General features: G+C 38.9%; 1 protein-coding gene across 1 annotated transcript in view; it reads left to right on the top strand.

Annotated features, from left to right (window-relative positions):
* The first annotated feature begins 7809 nt into the window (after window positions 1-7809).
* grm4 (glutamate receptor, metabotropic 4) overlaps window positions 7810-10502 on the top strand; it is a 175871-nt gene continuing 173178 nt past the window's right edge. Inside the window, exon 1 of the mRNA XM_023406264.2 lies at window positions 7810-8332. The gene's annotated coding sequence lies outside the window, so the exon portion shown is untranslated. The remainder of the gene's footprint in view (window positions 8333-10502) is intronic.

Below are 10502 nucleotides of genomic sequence, written 5' to 3'. Positions count from 1 at the left end.
AGGTAACGTGTAGACAAAGTAGCAAGCTAGTGCGCACTGTGCAGGTCAAGAAAATGTTTCTGTGTTGCTTAGCAACAGTCCAGTGCCAGTCCAGTTGCAGAACTATTTGTTGATAAAATAAACAAACAAATAATAATCTGTTGTTTCTTATGTAACTAATAAGGCGCTTGTGGAAATATCACACTCAATGTCGTGGTGTTGTACTGAATATCAGCACAGCTGTGACTGTCTTCGGGAGTCAGTGTGCAGCCTCCTGCGAATCACAGCTGTGCTGATATCCAGTGCAACATCACTCCCTCTCATGTGATATTGCTTAATTTTATCTTTACTCCTGTGAACTCTGTATGTTTACCAGATTAGTCTCTGTGTTGTACTCTCTGTGGGGTTTTAATGTTGAATTTTTCTCATGACATGAGGGACAATTTGACGCTTAGCCTATATTTTGTGAAACCAGTTTCCTTGTTACTTTACTAACTTGCTTTGACTGTATCTTTAGGCTAACAACCGTTTATGGTATCTAATCTTTTATAATTTGTGATCCACATTATCTCATTTATTGTGTTTTATACACTACTGCTTTCACTGTCTCACAATTTTCAACTGCTTTCTTCAGCCTTTTTCTTTGGGAAGGGAGTTTAGTTTGTTGCACAGGTGTGTACCTGGTGAGGGCAGAGGAGGAAAAGGCTGAAAGATGAAACCGTCTGAAACTGCATGGAACTAACTGAAAAACAATTTGACAGGAACATTAGCAAATATTAGATGAAATTTACTGCTATTTTACAAGGAACAGTATGAAAATCATCATAGCTAATGTCCACAATGTTGCAATCTGGTGACATTATACAGTAGATATTCTAATATAATCTTTTATTAATGATAACCATTTTTCATAAAATAAGATTATGTGAGAACATGGCTAGAAAAAATAAACTTTGAATCAATAATCTTCTACATAGCTTTATGAATATTATTGTTGTGAAGGTAGCAATGATTCAATCAATTGAATTAGGGCTGTAACTAACTATTATTTTCATTATCAATAAATCGCTTTTGTCTGACCATCAGTACAAAACTCCAAATTATAAATTTCCAATTATATAAAACAGAAAAAAGCAGCATATACTCACATTTTAGAAGTTCAAACAGCTAAATGTTTGACATTTTTGCTGCACTACTTGTTTCAGCTCTAATTTTGATAAATAATTCCCTTCGTAGAGTTCAGGTCTTTTGAAAGTCTCAAAATGTGCAGTAGTACTTTGTAAATAAAACAAGGCTACTAATCACCTCATTACCACATATACTGTAATCTGGTATTAACTATAATTAAAAGCATAGTCATTTGTCCAAATATATCCTGCTGCCAAAGAATCTACAACTTTTATTAATATAACTGTAAATTTAGCAAAAGTAAATAGTGTGGATTTGTTTCACATTGTGCATTTAAAGCCTTTACCATCTTGAACATGGTCCATTACAGGAGTTATTCCTACTCCTCTCACTCGTCACGTCTTCATGTTCTCTGCTTTGTACTGGCTGTGTTTTATTTTGCTGCATTACTGTTTTACACAGTGTTGTGTGATTGATTGGAGGGCTTGATCCCTGTAAAGTCCTTAGAGACATACTGTACTGGTGATGAATGGCAACAGAAAGAAACTTGACTTAACATTCTTTATTGCAAGCCGAAGTGAATTATGAATTAAATGTCACACTGTATGCTTTGATTAAAAACAACCCCATATATGTACCTGCTTGAATCACACTAGAGCTAGTATTTATGATGAAATGACATTTGAAACAATCCTTTTAATGATGCAAAATAGTGCGTCAAATAAGCATACCAGCTTATATTAAAAGATGATTGTTTTAGCTAAGAAGGAAAGAATAGGTCCAAATTGTAGCATGAAAGCAACTGTTGCACGGTTAGATGTGCCTACAGACTGTGTGCTAACAACAATCTACAAGTTAACTGCGTGTCACACTGTCTGAGAAAGTCTTGATCCCAATCTGTGTCAGACTGTGCGATATCGGATTTTGAGGCATGTCAGATGGTGCGATGAATGTCTCATGAATGGTAATGCTGCGATGTAAATGGAAAGAAAAACAAATGCGAGCAGAAACATGTCATCAACTTCTGTCATACATCAGCTGTCGTGGTCTGAAATTGGAGGAAAACAATAAAATGCGTAATAAAAGCCTTAAAAGCTCAATCCCTTGCATCAAAAAACACAAAATTACAGGAGGAGGAGAGTATGAAGTCCATCAGAGCCAGGAAATGAGGGCAACATGTAGATTTAGCAAAATGAGTTTGAGATAAATATGTATTGTTTCTTTGTTTTAAATAATAATAAACTTTGGAATATATTTTTGCACAAAACAAGGACTATAGATTTTGTTCCCCATCATTTATATTGAAATTGGATTTCTTAACAGCCTGTATAAACATTTGGAATGATTAGAGCAAGCAAAACCTGCTCAGTTGTTCATATGTGCACCTGACTAACGTCTTAAATCAGTCTTGAAAAATTTTGAACCTGTCCTCTGAGTGTTATTTGCTGCCAGTTCCAGTGGTTGGAAAATCTCAATACTTAATGCCACACTTGACAGAAATCATTAGTGATGGTGAGACTATGCATTATTTGCAAAGGTTGAATGACTTTTAAATGACTGCTGGATTTTGTCGATAGGTGTGCACAAAAAGGGAATAATAATAACAGAAAGTGTCAATAGTTCATGCTGAAACAATAAACATTAGAAAAAGCACTGCGGTACAACAAAGTACAGATGCTGGTAAACACACATCTACTCTAATAAATGTCCACAGCTATGAGACCGGAGAGGTTACTGTTCTGTTAAGCAATGCTTAATTCTGTGAAGGCCACCTGCAGTTACCTTTACATCTGCGGAGAGCTGCAGTGTTGCCAGGCAGGACACCGGGCCAGACAGATTCATGGCCCAACGCCCAGAACTCTGCTGCCTGGTCCCACAGCTCCCAGAGCAAAGTGCCGGTCCCAACCTGCTGCTAATGTAACCTCTATCACCACTTCCAAAAGTATGGATGACTCTCTGTGTGTGTGTGTGTGTGTGTGTGTGTGTGTGTGTGTGTGTGATAGACAGATACAGTAGCTAGATAAACAATACACTGCAACACAACCAGTCACCTTTTCTTAACGCTTCATTACTGTGTTATCTCATTCATTTCTGGATGCTGTTTGGGTTATGTAACATGTTGCATATCATTGGTCCATCTGTGATTACAGTAAAGTGCAATCACAGATGGATATGTTCATCTGCTGTTTGCACAGTGTTGCCCATCCACCAGCTTTGTTTACAAAGTGATTTATTGGATTTAAGGTGTTTTTCCATTTGAAATGTGTCACTTTCGCCCTTCCATGCAAAGACGGCACAGCATTGTGTGAACACACTTCTAAACATAGTACAGAGAAGAGACATGTGCATCTGTATATTGATGTAGGATGTGTTAAAGAAAGATGCAAAACAATTATCTACGCCACAGGAAAAATGTACAGAAAATAATGACGGTCAAAGCTGCTCATTGCTTTATTGAACAGCATATACTCTTTAGGACAAGTGGATCATAATCTGTTTGTAACGGTGTTCACAGTAACATGTATAATAAAAGCCCAATTTCACAGCTAAACATTAAAATGTGATGAGTAGCTTCTTTTGATTTATTAATCATAAAGAACATGTTGTGAGACCTGTTCCGGGTTTTCATCTGTTTGTAAACATCTAAATCTTTGACCCGTGCTTTGAATATATTATTTATTGAAGAGCCTCATTCTGAGCACTTGTCAGGTTCACTGAAAAACTGAAGATCCTCTGTTGAAGACATATTTTGTTGTGGTGTGCTGACTTGCAGCTCTCTCAATGCTTTCATTATGAGCCCTGTTAGCCTGGTTCCCTCAGTCTGCACTGCATCACCACCCCGGCAGGAGGATAGATAGCCATAAATATGAGCAGGAATACTGAATATCTATAAATAACAGCATCTCATCTGCTCTATAAGAGTTTCTAGCCACCGTTACACCTCACCTGTTTTATTCCAAAGACATACCAGAGCACAATTCATTTTGATTTATTTGCTATTTGGCCTTTACACAAAGGTGTGACAAGCTTTTCATATCTGACATTCATGAATTTTACACTAACAAGCTGAGAAAAAAATACATGAGGCTATCCAAAATTGTCTATGATAGTGTTTTTCCACAAGAATGCAAGCACACACACTACTGTAACTAGCTGTTCTAAATGAAGTGATGTTTGAGCCTTAATGGCTGTTTTGGACTGGACAATACACAGAGACAATCAAACTGCCTTTTTTTTTTTTTTTTTTACTATGCAGGTACTTTCCTAAATAGTTTACAGTGTGTGTTTTTGCATCATTCATTAAACAATACTAGGAGAGGATGTAAAATCAAAAACACTAAAGATATCTAAATAAACTACTTCATGAGAACCAGACTATACTCAACTTGTGGATTGGGAACCAACAATGCACAAAGGCAGACAGATTGGATGAACATTAAGGTGGATATGAGCACATATGCTGAGAGCGCTTTCAGAGTATGTAGACTAAGATGCCTGTAGTTCATGTAAGAAAAAAGACAGTCACTGTCAGCCACCTGCAAATGCTTGATCTGTCGTACACGCTAATTGTCACAAATTGTAAACCACCAGTTTCAGTACTTTTCGCAAGATACACCCTGAAATTAATGGGTTTAATAGTTGATGCTAAATCATTTAATAATGTGTTACAGATCACTTAGATTTATTCATTTCTAAAAACAACTTTTGGGTCGTCAGGTTGTGGAAAATCCTCCTCCAGCTTGACACTTTCTCTTTAGTTCTTTAATTCGTCAGGAAGACCTCTCCAATGTACTGTCTGACATTAGGATTGTGCTGCACCAGCTTTTCATAAATCTATCACTACGTTTGAATGAAAAGTTCATCATAAGTTCCCAGTAACTACAAACTAGTTTCAAACTAGTGAGCTGCTAAATTGGTTTGCACCAATAAAACTTATGAAATGTGTTATAGCTTGTAGAGACTTTAGTAATGTGTAAAATTGCTGCAAGGAAACATGTATTGCTTTGCCCAATCAAAAGCAATCAATTATGCAAACAAGAAGTCACTGTAGCATCACAAACTAGATTTCAGAGGCCCAGAAGATATATATTTGGTGGAAAATATATGCTATAATGACATTATTTTCACAATTTGTCATGTTATTAATAATAATATAACATTTTGAAGACTGACATCATTATTAAAGAACATTTACCAAGTTTTGTCTGGTCAGACTGTACTCCATATGACCTCTTCTACTCTTCACTCTAAATGGCTCAAGCTAACGTTAGCTTTATCAGTTGGTTCAGTTAGTTACACAACACCTGGCAGTTAGGGGTGTAAATATTTAGTAACAACTAATCTTTAGGTTACAACTAGTTTGTGTGGTGCAACCCACTTTAATTTAGTCATTCATAAACCTACACTTGGTAAAGACTTTTTTGTTTGATTAAGATTAAGTTTGAATTTAAGAACAACTCACGCAGCAAAATCCATTTATAGACAACATATTAACGTTTACAGCTGCAGACCTATCGATAACTGTAAGAAGCCTTTGTTTGCCTAATCATTTGTAACAGTTATAATAACTGAAGATAAGTGAAAGGGAGAAACTTGCGACCCCTCATAAATTAAGTCATTAAATAAGTGAGGGTTTATTAAATCACTTTTGATTGATGGTTTAATTTAGTTCCTAAATGATTTACTAAAATCTATAACTGCAGACTGAATGGTTTTATTGTTTCCACTGAATTCATGACTAATGCACAGAGCTTGGATGATTGTAATGAACGATCGTCTTTAGAATCGGTCAATCTGCCGATTATTTTCTCAACTAACAGATTAATCATTGGTCAATAGAATATCAGAAAATAGTGAAAATGCCTATCACAATTTCACAGAGCAGAGAATGACATCTTGGAATTTGAGGATGTTTAGCATTTTAGTTTAAGAAATGATTTATGTTATCATTTAATTATTAAATGAAATAGCTAAAAAAGTAAAAGGATGTGTCATGCTGGAGGAGGATTTCCCACAACCTGGCAACCAAGTTGTTCTTATTAATGGCTGATAAGTGATCTATTATTATTAAATGATTGATTAAACTTGAATCAAGCCACTAGTAACTGTTTATTAACTCTTTGTCAGAAAGTGGCGCAGATATGTTTGTAAATGCGAAAACATGCTAGAGTAACACTGTTTTCACCTTGAAGACTTTCTGGTGATGCAGTGTGGTGCTCTGAAGAACGCAACAAATCGAGCCCAGATTAAAGAGAAGCCTGAAAATGAAAGCAGCTGGATCGGCCCTGTTCATTCATTACTGGAGGAGTGCGGTGCTACTGATTAGATCGATGAATCAATAGGCCTAACTGCAATCAGCCCCGTAATGATAAACATATAAAGAAAAGCGACTCTAATGAACGAGTCGAAATTACCCGAGGGATGATCCGAGGTGATCATTGAACGGTGAACAGTACATAAACGTCAGGAGTGAGGCGCGCGCGTGATTGAAACACATGCGTGCGCGGCGGGGGAGCAGCTGCTTTGATGCAGGTTCTGCTGCAGAACTTAAAAGACTCTTCAAGTGTTCACACAGGCAGAGAGAGAGAGAGAGAGAGAGAGAGAGCGAGAGAGCGAGAGAGAGCGAGAGAGAGATAGAGAGAGAGAGAGTTAGAGAGAGAGTTAGAGAGAGAGAAAGAGAGAGAGAGAGAGAGAGAGAGAGAGAGAGAGAAAGAGAGCAGCAGCAGCAGCAGCAAGGAGCGGAAGCAGTGGAGCTAAAGATGCGCTAGTCGGCGCCTCAAGAATGAAATTCAATACTTGTGTGCTGTGCAGTGGATGTGGACCACACAGCACTCAGAGGAAGACTGCCTGACCTACACCTGCAGAACAGTCCTCCCTGCACGGTTTGTTTGAGTCAAAGCTCGACTAACAGCATCCATATCCATAAACAATCAGATACAACAGGCATACTCTGACACACGGTGATGATTTCAGAGCTGAGAGGCACACACGCGCGCGCGCACACACACACACACACACACACACACACACACACACACACACACACACACACACACACACACACACATACACACACACACACAGGCATACTTTGGTATTGTGCTTAAACCGCCCAGTGAGGCAGCGATGAGTCAGTGCGTTACTGCAAATAGGCCTAATTTCTTGAGCCGCGTGTCCCCGCATCAATGTACAGTCTCTGTCACCTTATAAGTGCAGATATCAGGGGGTGTGAGAGCCCGCCACAGAGGAAGACAGAGTTCAGTCTCAACTACTGCAGGTTGTGATCTCTGAAGCATCTCTGACAACAAAAGGGGAGACAAATGTCTCTGTCTTCATCCTCTGGCTGCGTTTGTCAAATGACTAAACTCTTGAAATGACTTGTCAGCTGCTTCAAATGCAGTTTTTACATCAATGATCTTTTTTCTTTTTTTTCACCACCACGTGAAGACTGTCTTTACAACTGGAAACCACCATTTTTCTTGTGTGCGTCTTATTCCAATTAAAGATTCATTAGCCTCGACCTGGGAGTTAAATCATTGATCTGTTTTTAAAATGCAGCTGATTTAATGTTTCAAACATCGATATTACGCAGTCAGTTCTTGTCCCTTTTTGTTGTTGTTGCTGTTATTGTTGTTGTTGTTGTTGAGGAATTGGCTACCAGCAGTCAGGGCTTGCCTTTAGTGAGGATCTGATGTGCAGCGCTTTAAAAAAATGAAATAGAGAGAAGGAGAGATAATTGTTCAGTCTTGCGCCAGTGGGAGGGAAGAAGTGTGCAGTGAAACAGAAGAAGCAGGAGAGGAAGAAAAGTAGGAAATCTCTGCAAACCCTGGAGTCTCATTCAGCTACTGGACAGCGTCTGAGCAGCGGAGTTGATCGAGAAACGGGAGACTGGCTCAAACATCGCGTCTGGGAGTAACACCACATCTGCACGGGGCGTTTTATTCCCCTCACAGCCCCCCCCCAAAAAAACCCCCTAACAATCGTACTGGCATTTTGACTTGCCATATCTCCCTTGTTCCTCACCTTTCTTTTCGAATTTGATGTGTGTGGCGGGTTTGGCAAGCAGCGTTCAAACAGCAGGCGAGTCCAGAGCTGACTGGAGCTGACGCGGCCAAACAAAGACACAGGAAGAAACAGAAAAAAAAGAGAAAGAGTGGACGGCATCAGAGATCGCAGAAGTTCACTTTCACCACTTTAGACTCACTTGTATCGGGAGGATTTAAAGGTAAGAGCGCTTCCTGTCTTTTACTCTGTCACATTAGCATCGGGAGTGGTGTGACAGTCATGCATCAGAGTTACGCAGCTGTGTTGTGGCTTCTGTCTGTGAGAGTATGCTGCACAGATAAGACACTGTGTTTGTCTGCCAGGCTACTTGGTGAGGTTTAAAAGCTTGCTGTCATGATATGAGGAAAAAGTATGAACAATAAAACATGTTGCCCATGGCTTCTGGTGGCATTTTTGATTTAATCAATCATGCTGACTTTACAAACCCCCTTTCCTTGTGAACATTGGTGTGTATGCGTGTTTAGTCCTGTTTTAGTGGGCTCAACAGATGAATCACCTTTGCTGAAAGGCTTCTGGTGTTCTCATAGAGCTGGGGGGGGGGGGGGGGGGACCTTACAATACAATGAACCCCTTCATCAGCTGTATCTATGGGAGCCCCCTCTGCAAGCCCCTCTCTCCTTTTCCGCTCCACTTGGCTTGCTGTTGTTCCTCACATAAGCAAATCCGAGGAGTCTATAGGTCTAATCAATGCACAGATACAGACAGACGATCCATTTTAAACTCATGTGATTCAGTTAAGACAGTGGATGTAGACTATGGAGGTGCCGTTCTTAAGATGCGCTGAAATCTGTGCACTTTTACTGGCTTGTTTGTATGAAACAATGGCGATCCATCTTTGCATTTAATCATTTTCAAGTGAGACATGATACCCCAGCGGGTTCATATGGTTTGGTGACGCCTCATTTGATTATGTATCACTGTCAGAGATGCTGCTCATGCTCCTGTTTGTAAGGCTGTTGAATTCATGATGTTTGTTTCTATACACTAGAAGATTCAAATGATCTATTTATTTCTTGAAGAATGTTTCTATTGATGTGCTTTTACTTGTCTTCTGTGTTAAGAGAGAACATTATGCTGAGGGATATGAGGATTTATCTCAAGATTTTTGCACCAGACAGAGGTGCAAAGGATTTGCTCTATCTCCACTTCTCATTTCATTTTTATGGCAGCCTGTGTTTTGCTGGAGGTTTGTTAAGTTCCAGTCTATAGCCCTCAGGATCTCTCGAATCCTACATCCACATCTCAAATGGCTCACTGGATTTCAATTAGAGGAAAAGATTTGATTTGAGATGATTTTCTCCAAATTCAATATTGCATTTAATCTCTCCCCAAAATAGAGAAAGAAACCTGAATAGTAGCAAAAGACAACAACCCTCAAAAGAAAGCTCTAACCATTGTTGCTTTTTAAATACCAGTCAGATTCTCCTTAAACACCAATAGCCATTACTACACAGAAATGTTTCACAAGACAATTTTAATTTTAAGCATTTCATTGTTTTTGGAAAAACAGGCAAAATGATCTCTTGAGGTCCTACAAGTGCCTTGAAAGCCCCATCAAAACGCTTCACCGCAATAACACATTGCCTTTTCTTTAGTCATTGACACCTTCATTCTCACAGTAAGAATTAGACTCACACTGTCTGGAGTGTAAATCTCCATCAGCAGTCACAGTACGTGTGCATTAGTGATTATCCAGGAGAAAAAAGAGATGCAGTTTACTCAACCTTCACAGAAGCTTATGTGCCACAGTGGACAAACCAGTTCTGGTATAAAGTCAGATGGGTTGTACAATTCTTATCATATTGGCAGAAATGAAAATGATCAGATTATTGGTTGTACAAATTTACTTATTTAAGTGACTAGTGTTGAACAGAACCTGAAGTGTTTGTCAAATAGCACTTCTCTTAGCTGCTAATCCAAAATCATAAGTTACAGTCGACTCGTTCTGATAAAAAAACGGAGACACACTCTTGGCTTCTCTTATTGTCATGTTTTGACTTGATGGTCTTTATCAGAGCGTATTTGTATTTAATTATCCTGCTTTTACTGGATTTTATTTCTTCATGCTTTGCAGTCACTACTGCTGCTGCTTTTAATAGGTGTATAAAAGTGTTTTTAGTGCAGACTCTTCTTCTAACGCTGCATTTGAGAAAGAAATAGAACCATCTGAAAATTTCCTGGTGCGCAACATTTACAGAGATGACCTTTTTCCTGCCCTGAACTGAGCCCCCCTATCTGAAGCTGTGCACCACCCCCAACAAGATCCGCCAATTAAATGCCTGTGTTTGGTTTTGGTTATTGAGGTTAAGGTTCGAGCCATAGTTCAGTTT

This window comes from Seriola lalandi, unplaced genomic scaffold (genome assembly GCF_002814215.2).
Source record: "Seriola lalandi dorsalis isolate HSWRI2012SDOR001 ecotype SW California unplaced genomic scaffold, Sedor1 jcf7180002054297, whole genome shotgun sequence".
Taxonomy (NCBI): Eukaryota; Metazoa; Chordata; class Actinopteri; order Carangiformes; family Carangidae; genus Seriola; species Seriola lalandi.
Note: the sequence above shows the minus strand (reverse complement) of the source record. Positions and strands in the feature narration are given on the sequence as shown.